The following is a 14,692-nucleotide window of genomic DNA, read 5'->3' on the forward strand; positions in this document are numbered from 1 at the left end:
CAATGCTTTATAGTTGTTGGATGGGTACAGTTCTCCCTTTCTGTGTATATGGGATTCCTATAGCTTGCATGTCTTCATCCCAAACTGCCTCATATAAAGAGGCTACATTAGGCGTGATTACTAATATCTCAACTTCTCTCCTCAATCACAACCAGAAAGTACAATGTGTGTAGAGGCTTTAGTGAAAGTAACACCTATAAAGTGTGGGCACACAAAAAATGTGGCAAAACACTAGATGCTGTTGTAGAAAAGGCTAAGTGTGGGTACCACAAACATGATAGTCATCTAGAGGCTATAACACGGGCCTTACAGAGGCTGTAGTACAAGGCTACATGAGGAGTTTACAAGCTTATGATAAAGACATTTGGGTTAGACATTACATGACTAAAAAAGTCAGTAAAAATTAGGATCAAGGACTGGCAGGCCCTTGCAATTTTCAGCATTACTTTTGACATAGATCTTCAATTTATTGGAGGTCTTCTTGTCGGAGTAGTTCATCTTGCTCTTTTTGATCATGTACTTGCTCTTCACTTTGCTTGCTGCTTTAAAATCTTCACGATTGATTTTTTTTTGCTACTTATTTTGCTCTACTTTAATCTTTTGGTCCTCTTCTTCTGCTTCTTTATTGACTTTGCTTGCATCAGTTGCATCAGTCTTTATGTCTATGTACCCCTCAAGCAAGGGTATCATTTTCTTTGAGGCAGCAAAAATGACTTCAAAATCTTCAAATAAATTCATCAATTGCTCTTCAAAACAAGTAAATCCATCCATCCCTGCAAGCGGAATAAACAAGTCTTCCATGTAGTTGAATTGAGCAACAAGAGTAATGTTACTCTTCATGAGAAGCATCTTCATGAAAGACTTGATTTTGGTCATTCCCATGATGGAAATCAGCTTCAAATGACTAAGAATAACCAACAATGAGTTGATCTTTGTATGCGTCAAAAGACACAAGCAATGGTAGTGAAATATCAAAAGATACTAGTTTGAAATTTTATGTTTGTTGCTTGAGTTTGACTGGATGATCTTAAAAAACTCTTCATAGCTTTTCCTCCTTGTTGATTTGATGGTTGAATACTTGGTAAAAACTTCAGATTAGAGTGTCCTTGGCTTGATTTAAGTGGCATGAGAGAGAAAATGAAGGAAAAATGAGCTTGAAGGTAAGTGGCTATGGATGTCCTGTCAAAACAAGGACTAGCGACTCGTAAAACCATTTAAGATGGAGGACCCTTACTAATGGGTCCAACTCTCCCTAAGAGGTTTTGTACTCGTTTTGCCCGAGTTGAGAGATCTAAGCCTTCAAAGTGGTCGCTATCAAAGCTGCGCCTAGATTTGGAAAAATGCAAATCTCGAGCATGGCATGCATCAATCTCATTGATTTTTGTACCAAGAAGTTGCACCTTGACCTGAAGATCAACTCTCGAGAAGAAACCTTGAAGAGATATGGCCTAATTGATGAGATATGGCTGGTCCAATAGAGGTAGGTAGGTGTTGTCCACAGACACAATTATGGCAACGACTCTGAAAAGCGGCAATGCTAAAGCTATAGTTGCCCAATCTCAATGATTGAGGTGCCAAAGAGGAGCTCTAGAAGTAGAGACACATTCTCCAAAAGGAAGTTCAAAGATATTTGGCGTGTGGAGAGAGATATGAAAGCTTCAAGCTGACAGGGTACTGCTGGCTATGGCTGCCATGGAAGTTTCATTGAAGGTAGGAATGCAAATGAAGTTGGAGATAGGGTCCAGTAATCAAACTGAGCTAAGTTGAGATGCAAAGGAGCTAAGAGGAGTGATAGGAGAGTTGAGCCATGCTCAGTTGAGCTCTGATACCATGTGAAAAGCATGGGATCTAGAGTATGGCTATGTCGGCTTGTAAGCATACACTAAACTCATGATGACATTGACTGAAGACCACAACTATTACACAAGTGAATTAGGTTCCAAGATGAAAGCTTGGACTTATAAACACAATCTTGTGTAGGATTGAAAAGTACAAGACTAACAATAACTCATAAAGAAAATCATCATCATGTATTCATTCATCTATCAAAAGTGGTAGTCAAGTACAATGCTTTATAGTTGTTGGATGGGTACAGTTTTCCCTTTTTGTGTATATGGGATTCATGCAGCTTGCATGTCTTCATCCCAAACTGCCTCATCTAAAGAGGCTACATTAGGTGTGATTGCTAATATCTCAACAACATATACACTCCCAAATACTATATAATATTGAACACAATCTACATATATATATAGGTGAGACCTAGTTTAGATAGGGTGAGCTATATATAGCTCCAATAACCCCACTCAAACAAAGGTCTCTAGCTACTCTACAAATGAGAAAACCCTTCAGGAGCACAAGGGAAAAACTCGAGCTCCTATATGCAAATGTATAAAAATGATCAAGAAGGATTATTGTGTGTATGTAAAGTGAATCCTTGTATGTGAAGTGAAACTAAATATATATGTATAAATATGATCAAGAGGTCTGAGGTGTATGTGCATATGTGAAGTGTATGGTGCCTACAACGAGTATGTACAATGGCACTACAATGTTATAGTAGATTAATTCTCAAAGATTTAAGTTGATACAACTCCAAGTTCCAAGTGTAGCAACAGATTGAAACATGCTTCATTGAGTCCTTTGGTGAATATATATGCAATCCTTTGATCACTTGGACAATGTTCAATCATGATGGTGCCTTTCTTTACTTCATATCGAACATAATGATACTGCACTACAATATGTTTAGACTTTTCATGTTGAACATAGTCTTTAGAAAGACTAATAGTGCTTTGGTTATCACATTGACATGGTGTGTTGGAGAGAGGAGGATGACCAATATCTGATAGAACTCATTGAAGCCATACTAACTCTTGTGAGTTGCTAAAGATGCAGCTATATATTCAATATCTATAGTGAAAACAATAACACAAAGTTGTTTCTTGCTAGTCCAAGAAAGAAGACAACCATTGATAAAGAAACAATTTCCACTTGTAGAATGCATAGATAAGTGAGAGCTTACCCAATCTCCATCTACATAACCCAAAAGTTGAAGTGAATGTAGAGAATCAAAGTTTTGTTAGCATTGATAAACCAACCCAAAATCTTTAGTGCCTTTCAAATACTTCAAATTTCTTTTAGCTGCAGTCCAATTGTTAAGGTATGGAGAACTAAGATGTTGTCCACGAAAATTTGCAGAAAAAAGAACGTCAGGGCGAGAATTTAAGCCAACAAATTTAAGAGATCCAACAAGATTAGAATAAGGTTGATGTAATGCTAATTGTCCATCATTTTGCAAAAAGTGAGAGTTTTTGGTAGAGCTCACAAGATAAGGAGTACTAGCAGGATATGCAAAACCCAAACCAAACTTTTGAATAATATCTTCAATGAAACTTTTTTGATGTAGTAATTAAACACCCTTTTCTTGATAGTGTTGAATCTAAATACCAAGACATGAGTGTATGTCTCCAAGATCGGCCATGTCAAACTCACAAGATAAAACATTCTTTACTCATTGTGAAGGAAATTGAGATTGTTAGAAACGAGTATGGTATCATCTAGATACATAACAAGAATAAAAAAACTATCATTGCAACACTTGACATATAAGTTAGGATCTAAAGAACAAGAGATAAAACCTTGTTTTGTAAGTAAGAGATTAATCTTTTGATACTAGGCTCATGAAGATTGTTTGAGACCATAGAGTGCCCAATGAAGTCTACAAGCAAGATTTTCCTTATGTTTGACTACAAATCCCTCTAGTTGCCCCATGTATATCTCTTTCTTTAAATCACCATTAAGAAAAGTAGTTCTCACATCCATTTGGCGAATCTCCAAATAAATCTTAATAGCAAAAACTAACAAGACTTGAATACTAGTAATATAAATAGTAGGTGGAAAAGTTTATTGATAATCAACGCCTGGAATTTGTGAGAAACATTTGGCAACTAGCCTTGCTTTGAATTTGTCAAATGTTCAATCTACTTTTGTTTTAGTCTTATAAACCCACTTGCATTTAATAGCAATAAATCTAGTGGTAACTCAGTTAGAACCCATGTACCTTTAGAGAGAAGAGATTAATACTCAGCTTCCATGGCCTCTTACAATTGTTCCTTTTGTGGGGACAACATGGCATCACTATAAAAGAAAGGGTCTTCACAAATATTGAGAGCATTCTTAAGAATATCAACATCATAAACATGGAAAAGTACCATGCTCATTATTCATTGGAAGATCAACATAAAGATCAATACCAAGGTCATCATCAGCAATAATAGGTGCAGGTTGTAAATCGTGATTTGAAGAGTCAATATTATCTTGTGAAAGGAGGTCCATCATCATATAGAAAAGGAAAATAAGTGAATAATGACTTTGTATCATCAATGTTCTTTAGTGACCAGGTGCACCCAGCATCCTCTTGAGACCATGTGCTACCCATAAGAAGTTGCTCATTGAAAACAGCATCATGACTTATGATTACCTTCATGGAAGACAGATCATAAAACTTATATCCCTTAGAAAAAGTTGAATATCCAAATGAAAATAACTTTCAAACCGGGAGGATCAAGTTTTCTCCGAGTGTCTCTGGGTACATGAATATAAGCAATGCATCAAAAGCTCAAAAAAATGAAACAGAAGGAGTTTCACCTATCCAAGTAGTAATTGGTATTTTACTAGAAGGTGTAGTTGTAGGAAGATGATTTTGCACAAATACTATTGTTAATACTAATTTAGCCCAGAAACATTAAGATAAGCTAGAATGAATGAGTATACATCAGAATAGTCCTATTTTTATATTCACCAATAATATTCTATTGAGGAGAGTAGGAAATTGTATACTCATGATTGATCAATACCCTGATTATTACAATAATCATCAAAATCATTTGAAATGTATTCTCCACCATTATCATTGCAAAGTGAGAGCAGAATTTTTGTGCCAAGATGTGCTTAAAAATAGCTAAAAACTACGAATATCAAGGGAAAAATATTCAACGTTGAAGGCGACGGCTCGATCTAGGACAATTTTAAGCGCCAAAGTGCTTTAAAGGCGCCCAAGCGACACTTGTTGATTTTTCATAAATTTTCAGACTGTCGTGCAGTTTGACAAGAGTTACTGGCCAATGGGGGATGTCAAGTCGGATGCCCCAGATTTTTCAAAGCTCAATTCGGAGTCCGGACAGGGAAGGAGCCAAGAACCGGTCAAGATGCGAAGGGGTGGACTTATTTTTTGCCAAAGTGGGCATGAAGTTTGGGAGCCCAACTTTAAATGTCACATGAAAAGAAGATGAAAACGAGGATGATCAAAATCCTAGAGAGAGAACACGCTAACAGTCGCCGAAATTTGCGCCATCATCATGGGAGATCCAACTTGCAGCCTGCAAACAACCATACTAACCGATCATACCCCCGATCTTCCCTCTCTCTGCTAATCATATCGCTTGTCTTTGGTCCTCCAATGGTGGCCTGAATGCAAAGATTGAAATCTAGTCTTTCTCTCTCCTCCCTCTCTCTCCCCTAAAGGTAGATTCATGTGGTGAAGAAGAAGAAGAAGAAGAATGGATGATGGATGCTTGTCCAATGAAGACCGGATTGCTCCGTGGTGCAAGAAGAATGAAGACTTCTGATTGTGGACTGTCATGAGCATTAATGGTGGCTGGAAATCAGTCCCAAGATATGGCAAATAAAAACCCGCAACCCGCAACCCGCAAAGAACGGCAATCTCATTTTTACAAAGGAAACTGATGTTTTATGCAATTTGCTTCATGGATACTTGTTCCCATGGGATGATTATGCATTATGATGTTGTTTGCAATGTCTTCCAATTGTTTGAAATCAGAAAATCAGAAAATCATAAGTGTTGTGGAAGAAATTAATAGTGTAAAACCCTTAAAACACGCGAAATATGGAAAAATTGGGTGTTTTTGAGATATAAATGGAAAATATAATAAGACACATAAAATAAACTTGTGTTTTTGGTGCAAATGAACCTAAGGGCCACAGTCCACAACTCATTTTGTATTTTCAGTCGTTTAATATTGTAAAAAATACAAGAAAAATAGGAAAAATAGAGAAAAATAGAAAAAAATGGATTTTGAGTGCCGAAAATTAAGGAAAAATAATATACATGTTTCTGGATGTATGGGGGATTTGAAGCATGAGGTTTAGCCTCAGTTCAGCCCTACCTTTATGTTTTAGTGAGTTTTTATGGCTTTTTATACAATAAAAATGTGGAAAATGAACCCTAATTCTATGCACCATGCACAACCTAAACGGGTGAGGGGGTAGAGTGTATAAAAGGTGTTTAAATGCTAAATGAAATGATGAAAAGCTTACTGGTTTTTATGCATACCATTTAGATTGGTCGATAATTAAAAATTAAGGACCTAGTAGTACGAGGGTTTCTCGGTGCTAGGTTCATGCAACGCCGCATACGCGCAATAGTCAAAGTCATTGAAAGAAATATTTTCCACATGTACACCAATGCTGATTTTCTTAATTGTTTGAGCACGTGGACATTCACAATTTGCATGAAGCATGAATGATAAAAGGTATCAGACAATATCTCCTGGATGGATGGCAATTGCTTTCTAGAGATATGACCAACGTTGAGTGAGTAAGGTTATCCCTAGCTGTAGACTGGGCGTTGGGTCTAAGGGGAAAGGAAAGTGAGGTATGGTACATTCCTGGATACGATTAATTGGTACCTTGAGTGGAAATGTGTACGATATTGTGTTATATATGTTTAGCGACACATCGAGGGGCCAATCCCCAAGGTGTAGGAGAGTCGTAGTGAGGTAGTGGCAGTCAGCCGTGGGAGGACCTCCTATGTTTGTACTTCGTGCTATTTGGCAAAGTGTTGGGACTCCCTCTGAGGAGTGTTAATTGGGTTAGAGTTGGACTACGAGACGTGATACAAACGCAAGATGTTTAGGAAGATGATGTATGTGTCATCTACGCTCTTGGCCGCGAGGCCGTGGGGTTGTTGAGCGCATGATAGAGGTCTGGCTAGTGCATGAGCAAGTGCTGGCCCGTTTTAGGTCCTATCAGTGGTGCGTTTTTCGGGAGCTGCTTAGAAGTGGCGGTCCTCGAATCCTGGTTGTCTAGGGACCAGTTAGCAGTTTATGCCAAAGGATACTGAGATTGATCCGTTATTTATCGATAAGCATCGTCTAGCCGAAATCCAAAAGAAAGAGAGAGACGAAAGAGCTAGGCGACGTGCTATAATTTTTAGGAGGTATTCCCCTAAGCGTAGCGGTGCTGAACCCTTAGGAGGGAGTGGATCTAGTGGTCTTGGTGCCACAAGCAGTAAGTTAGGAGAAGGTAGAAGCTCTAGTGATCCCCTTTCTTCCATAAGCCAGTCTACATGCATCAAGTGCGAGAGGTGTAACCCCACCGTTCCCTATTCCTAGTGCAAATCCAATTTCCATCATGGCGCAGCCCATTGCAATTCCTGCAGGAACAACGGATTTTCCGGCTCTAGGTTACCCGCTACCCATTTTTAATGGGTTAGTTGAGGAAGATGCGGAACTCCACATCAGGGAGTTTCAAAAGCTCATGTTTAACTGTCGCATCCAAGAAGAAGGACATTTAATGATGTTCTTCAACATGACTCTCAAAGGAAGAGCTGCCATATGGTATCATGGTTTAGAAGCTGGAACCATATTGAATATTGATTCATTTTATGGAGCTTTTCGAAGGGAGTTTGCCCCTGAAAGGGGTGGGCAATATTAGTTGGTGTACTCAATGTGACCCGCCAAGAACCACACGAGGATATTCGTGCTTATGCAAAGAAACTAAAAGAGGTTTTCCGTAAGTTGGACACCTCTATTCCTATCCCTGCAGCTGCCCAATTGCAATATTTTCTGCATGGTTTGGACTTTAATATCTAGTTGGAGTTGAGTAGTGTCCCTTTGGGGGATATAGATATTGCCATTACATGAGCACAAGAAGTGGAATCCCGACTACAAGCAGCCTATGCCTCTTGAGGCAATTCGAATATGGGTCTAGCATTGGGAAATAATATGGCGACGACCAATGGCAGTAGTAGCCAAGGGATAGCGCTAATCCTAATGGGAGAGGGAACATGATGCAGAATGTACCTTTATTACTAGCTCCCTCTAGCATGTCGATGCCTATGGGCAGTCAAATGGCTCCAAATGGTGGAGGCCAGGCAGTTAATCCTAATATCATGACTGTGGTTCAACAACCAGTGCCTAATCAAATTGTTAGGCCGATGGAACGACACGGTAATGATCAAGGCTACGAGTCAAGTGCTTCTAATGTTCTTGGTGAGGTTAATGACATGATGAAGCATTATATCGACATGATTACGGAGCAGTATCGAAAAATAGCCATTGATGTCAACTTTCTTAAAAAACAACAAAATTTTATAGGAAGTAGATACCCAGATGAGGGTGCACCTTCGAGGTTTAGCTGCAAATGGTGTGGTGGGAAACATTATCCACGAAATTGCCCAAATGTCAAGTGCGACATTTGTGAAAAATCCAGCCATTTAGTAGCCACTTGCTGGAGTAAGATTAGTTCCCTCTAGCGAGGTAGTCGGCAAACGAGGGCCTGTTAATCATCGTGCGTAAGGAAATGATTCCCAGCGAGAAGATGGGCCTAAACAGATACTCCAACGACCAAAGACTATAGTGGAGGAGCTGCCTAGTGGTAGTGGAGTTAGTTTGATTGAGGCCGTGCATGTTAATGACGCTGAAACCTCTAATCTGCGAGCTGTCCTTACAAGAGGTCAAAAGGGTAGAGAGGTTGACAAGGATAAGCTTGTCGACGGAAACCCTAAACAGGGCGACAAAGGAACGCAAGTTCTGGATCCTACCATGGAAGGGGGACCTTTGAAGCCCGTAGAGAGTAAAGCCGATGTTAAGAAGGATAAGGAACCTGTAATATTTCCGCGTACCGTACCGTAAATATTAACTTTCCGTATACCGTGTAAACCCTGTGTAAAGGGTATCTCTTGCATTGAAATTGTTGACGGCGTAATGTGTGACCCGCGCGCGTGAAATAAGGCCTCTGCAAATGGTAAATTGAACCGGGGGATAAAAACCACTAACTGCACGAAAACACCCTCTTGGGAGGGGCAATTCAATTAAATTGATTGCAAATTTTTTTTAATGTATTTATCCCTTTCCCCCAGCCGATGCATGGCTGGAGGAAAGGGAGTATGTGGGGGGGGATGGGAAGTGGGGTTTGCATGGGAAGTTCTCCCACGTGGGGGGAGACCCCTTCCCCACCCCCACTGCCTATAAAAACACCCCCTTGATGGGGGGTGTGCTTACACAGGGGAGAGAGAGGGAAGTCGTGTGTGGGAGGAGAGAGGAGGAGGGAGTCTGTGCTTAGAGGGAGAGAGGAGGAGAGGCCGTGCTGCTGCCGCCAGCCTGCCGGTTGCTGCCCCGCCAGCCTCGCCACGGGCTACCACACCACCGCCGTGCTGCCGCCCAGCCCACCGCCAGCCGTTCTGCCGTCGCCCTGGCCGCCGGACTTCCACAGACTGATCCGCCGTCCGCCACACTGATCGTCAGGCCGCCATTCTATGCCATGTCATCCACGTCCCGCCACGTGCCACAGAAGCTCCTTTGGAAGCTTCTTTAGAAGCTTCCATAGGGGGGCCTCCCTAAAGGCCTTTCCCACGACCCCAATCTCCTATCCTTTGCCACCCATTTTAAGGGCAATTTTCCCACCATTTGGCCCAAAAGGCCTTTCCCACGGCATCTTCCCGAAGATCCGTTAAAGGCCCGGATTTCCAAAGAAGGAGACGGTGAGGCCATAAAGACCTCACAAGAGCCTTCGACGAGACTCAGACAAAGACATAAAGTCCACAAGCCGTCCAAATACCGCGCCGATTCGAGTTCGTGGGAACTCCTAAGTTTTTGTCGCAAGCTCTATCCCGAAGAGGAACCCAACCGCATACAAGCACAAAGGCAGATCGGAAGTCGAATTTACGACTACGATGGCTCCAAAAAGATCCCAAGAGGCAACCGCGGGAGGCTCGACTCCAAATGTGCAAGTGGACATCACCCCGACACCACAAGTCCAGGTTCTTCCGTGTTAATTCCGCATAAGGAAATGTTTAGGCGCGCTTAGAAAGGGAATTTCATGTTTACGTTTAAATTAAAAGCATATGGAAATTGAAAGAAATGCATCTTTTGAACATTATAAAAGATTGAACGATTAGAGAGTTAGATGCATGTAGATGGTACCTTATCAAGGTAAGGAATCTAATCCTAAGCAAGGAAACGGAATTTATATGTGCATTATTTGTCATCCTAGATATGGTAGAATAAGCGTATGCTGCACATTAGGTAACATACCTCTCATAATGATTTTATAGGGAAAGACTAGCACCATAAGGTTTCATTCGGAAAGAATTAATAGGGTACTAAAGTGAACTTATAACTTGCAAAATAGTTATAAGATGGAATAGAATAACACTAATTTCGCTTGAGTATCATCAACGACTTAGTGGCTAGGAGAATGTTAGGAATTGCGTAGTCGTCATGAGAAAAAGGTCAATCATTAAGAGCCGTAATTAGGTGTAAATGCATAAAATGAAAAAGGGTAAACAACAAGGTTGTAGGTACGACTATTGATGTAAGACCTAGAAGGTCCTAGGAAAAGCTGTAGCTAGATTATCGTGCACCAAGGAAAGGTTGCATGGTTCGCCAATGCATAAGTTTCGTAAGCATAGACTACAAAGTAGTAGGCATGATTAATTGGTAAACCCTAGGGAGACTTAGGAAAGTTAGCGTACAGATTAGTAAGTAATTTTACCTTACCAAGGAAACGGCAATCAATCGCATGTTTATGCGAATTGGATCCCGTTAGATTTGGTTTATCACCCTAGAAGGATCATTCTTGTCGCAGAACAAGCCTAATTGAATTGACTAGGTAATATAAACATCAAGGATTCGTATAAACATGACTGAGTCAATATGATAGGAATCCTAAGAGATAACTAGGATTTAGTGCAAGGATAATTCGACCCCGCTTAAGACAAAAAAAAAAACTGTGAGTCTAAGGATCTTACACGCATTCACAAAATGTCGAAGCGATTGGTTGTTTATTCATGAAATGATCTAAGGTTTTATCCTAAGGATCATGATGGAACTCCGACGGAGTTGCATATTCTAGAATCATGAGCCAAACCTAATTAGAAATGACTTGGAGGATACCCCGAAATCCCGTTACTCAGCTAGGGTTAAAATCCGTGATCGAAACGCTAAGAAATGGATAGAAGGATTCTGTGAAATAGATGCAATACTTGTGCACAAAGCTGCAGTATTGTATAGATTTGGGATTTTTCCGCAAAGAGTCTTGTCATCTCTCGAAATGAGATTAGCAAGTTATTGAAAGAATTTAACTTACAAGAGGATGAGTAATCATCCTGTTAACTCACTTTCCTTGGAAAAGTAATTGCCAAGGGAAATGAAGATTAGGCATTGCCTTGAAGCAAATGACCGACAATAAACTAAGGCGACATGGTCGCTGGATCCTGCCACAACAAACCTAATGTATTGGAAGGGTATGACCCTGACCCTAAGAATGATAGGAATCTTGCCAAGTTGCAATTGATTCTGGATCGAATGCGGGTTGCATTCGGAGGAAAAGGAGTTACTCCTTGACAGTTTGCCAGCCAAACGGCCATTGGAATTTGATTGTGTTTGTAAAAGTTAGAAAGGACTGTTTGCATTGTTTGCTCAATGAACTAAAGGATGAAAATATATCTAAAGCTTCAGGTTGGTGCCTGAGAGGCAACTTCAGTTACCCCCGACTGCCTGCCTGACCCTAACCAAGGGGGTTGTGAACCGCGCCGGGAACGTGGACCGAACCCGCCGTGAGAGGTCTCTCCGTTGAGTTCTGCTTGGAGCAGGAGGACGCTTGGGTGCCAGGGGGGGCTCTGGCTGTAAATCCCTCGCCTTCCGGGTCCTGCACAAGAGACTAACGTGACTCGGGATTGGATCTCGAGGCCCGCATACTAGTCTACGGGTGGAAACTTGGGATAGTAATCACAGGAAGGATTACTGGATAGCCTTCGGGCGGATTATGAATACGCCTACGGGCGGGAACTCCTTGTATTGCAAAGATAAAAGGATATAATGATAATAAAGAAGTTGTTTGGCACTGTTTTCTTTATGTCCTGTGATAAGATTACGTGAAGGAACCAGTGCTTAACAGGGTTAATCAAAGAAGCTGTTTGTATATGTCAAACTAATGTGGTAGGTAATTACATAACTAAAACAAACCGAGGAAAGTGCGGAGGATGGACCATGGGTCCGTCCTATGGATGGGTGGTCCCGGTTAGCCGGGAACTTTTCTCAAGATCTTCGATGGACAGAGGATGATCGTCATCACCAAAGCAAGCAAGGAGAACAATGACTTGGAAGTACCGATTACCCGATTCAGGCTGTTTTAGGGGAACGGAATGGGACTATGCCTTTTGGCAGAGAGGTCGAGCCTTGCATCCCTCTCGTTTCCCATTCTCCTTGAACCAAGTGCAGTATGAATTCGCTTCAGACCGGGCGTTCTGCGTAAAGAAGTTCGATCAGGTCTAACGCTAGTCGTTGTTAGCAAACGACCAAACAATTCCGTTCGATCCTAAGTGGAAAGCGCCCAGGACACTTCCGTTACGGGGCAGACGCGGAAAGTCCTAGATTACGAAACCCGCAACATTCCATGGGAGTGCCGGGTGGAGTCTTCTAGACAACCTTTCCGATGGACTGCTAAGACGTGTCCTAGAGGATGTTAGTGGACACGTTACAGAACCACCGAGAAAGAAGGTGAAAGTTAAAAAAGAAGCAATAAAGCCGGTTTAGCGACCTAAAGAGCGGATGGTTTGGCGTGAAAAGCGAACTCTATCGAACTATCATGAATTTGATTTGGTGAGCTCTCTTTGGGAAGTTAAGCCGGATGTGAACCTTTTACAGCTTATTAAGCTTTCCCCAGGGGTATGCAAGGAATTTAGAAAGATCCTGTGTACCGGGTATATGGTAGAACCTTTGGGTATTGCGTGAGTTGGTGATGACTGGTTTGAACATGCTAAGAAGCATTGCCCAAGGGTTGCATCCTATGTCGATGGGATATTAGTAGATTATGCCATTGTCGACACAGGATCATCTGTTAACATTATGAGTTCTGAACTGATTGAAAGGTTGGGTCTTGCGATCCAAAAAGATACCTCCACAATTCTCAGAATGGCAGATGATAGTTTGAGACAGCCAGAAGGCTGCATTACTAAGGTCCATGTCACTGTTGCAAATGTGGAATGCCTGTTGGACTTTAGGGTGATTCGTTTTGCAAGGCATCCAAGTTACCAAGTATTACTTGGACGACCTTGGATCTTGCAAGCAGACTACCAAGTAGATATACTCGTTGGTCGGCTGATATTTGATAGAGGTGCTCAACGCATGGTAATTGATGCCTATCTTGAGTCCTCGCAGAGTGAGAGAGCTGCTCTATCTTCTACAGAATTGGAGACATTAGAGGATTTATCTGCCAGTGAGACATCATCGAGTGATGAGTCCAAAGAGGGATCCACCACGGAAGACATCTATCAGATAACTTTGAACGAGCCGATAGAGGCCCAAGATCGTATAAGAGATGCAGATGTTATCGAGCTAGACCTTGGCACGCCAAATGAGTCACGACCAATCAAATTAGGTTCTATGCTCAGTTCAGCAGAAAGGGAGGACTATGTGTCCCTAATTCAAGAATTCCGCGATATCTTTGCCTGGAGTTATGATGAGCTGAGAGGCATCCCTTCCAGCCTCACTGTTCATACTATTCCTGTAAAAGAAGGCAGTCATCCTGTACGTCAAAAAGTAAGGCGTATGCCTTTTGAACTGAGGGACAAGCTGTTTGAGGAGTTACAGAAGCTTCGGAAAGTGGGGTTGAACTTTCCTGTGCAACACATGGAATGGTGTTCGCCAGTTGTGATCAGAAAGAAGAAAAATAATAAAATTCGATTATGTGTAAATTTTAGAGAGCTGAATAAGCAAACAGTTAAGGATTACTACCCATTGCCATTCATTGACCAGATTTTGGATCAATTAGCAGATAAGGAGATATATTCATTTATGGATTGTTTTGCACGATATAACCAGATGGCAATTGTAGAAGAGGACAAATTGAAAACAACTTTTATTACTGTCTTTGGTACTTTTGCGTACCATGTGATGGCCTTTGTTTATGCAATGCGCTTGGTTCGTGGCAACGAACAGCAGATAAGACATTCGGTGACATATCCCCTAAAGAGTTAAAGGTGTTTATTGATGACTTAGGGGCCGCCACCATGAGAGAAAGGTAGTTGATAAATTTAAGAAAATGCTTTGAGCGCTGCAGACAATTTTGTATCGCTCTAAACCCACGGAAGTGTGTTTTCGGTGTACCTTATGGGCTATTGCTGGGCCATGTGGTCAGTTCGGTAGGAATTGCGACAGATCCCGAGAAGGTCAAAGTCATAGTTGCCATGGCTCCACCACGCACTCCGAAAGAAGTTCATAGCTTTCTGTCTTCGGTTGGTTATTACCGTAGATTCATAAATGCCTTGGCAGAAAGAACGTTGCCACTTACAAATCTATTGTCCTTTAGCTGTTTGTTTGTATGGGGTGACCCTTGTAAGGTAGCTTTCGAGGATGTGAAGAAGGAGCTAGTAAAAGCTCCCGTTTTA

This window comes from Lygodium microphyllum, chromosome 3 (genome assembly GCF_053477565.2).
Source record: "Lygodium microphyllum isolate KBCC chromosome 3, Lygodium_microphyllum_v1.1.10, whole genome shotgun sequence".
Lineage (NCBI taxonomy): Eukaryota > Viridiplantae > Streptophyta > Polypodiopsida > Schizaeales > Lygodiaceae > Lygodium > Lygodium microphyllum.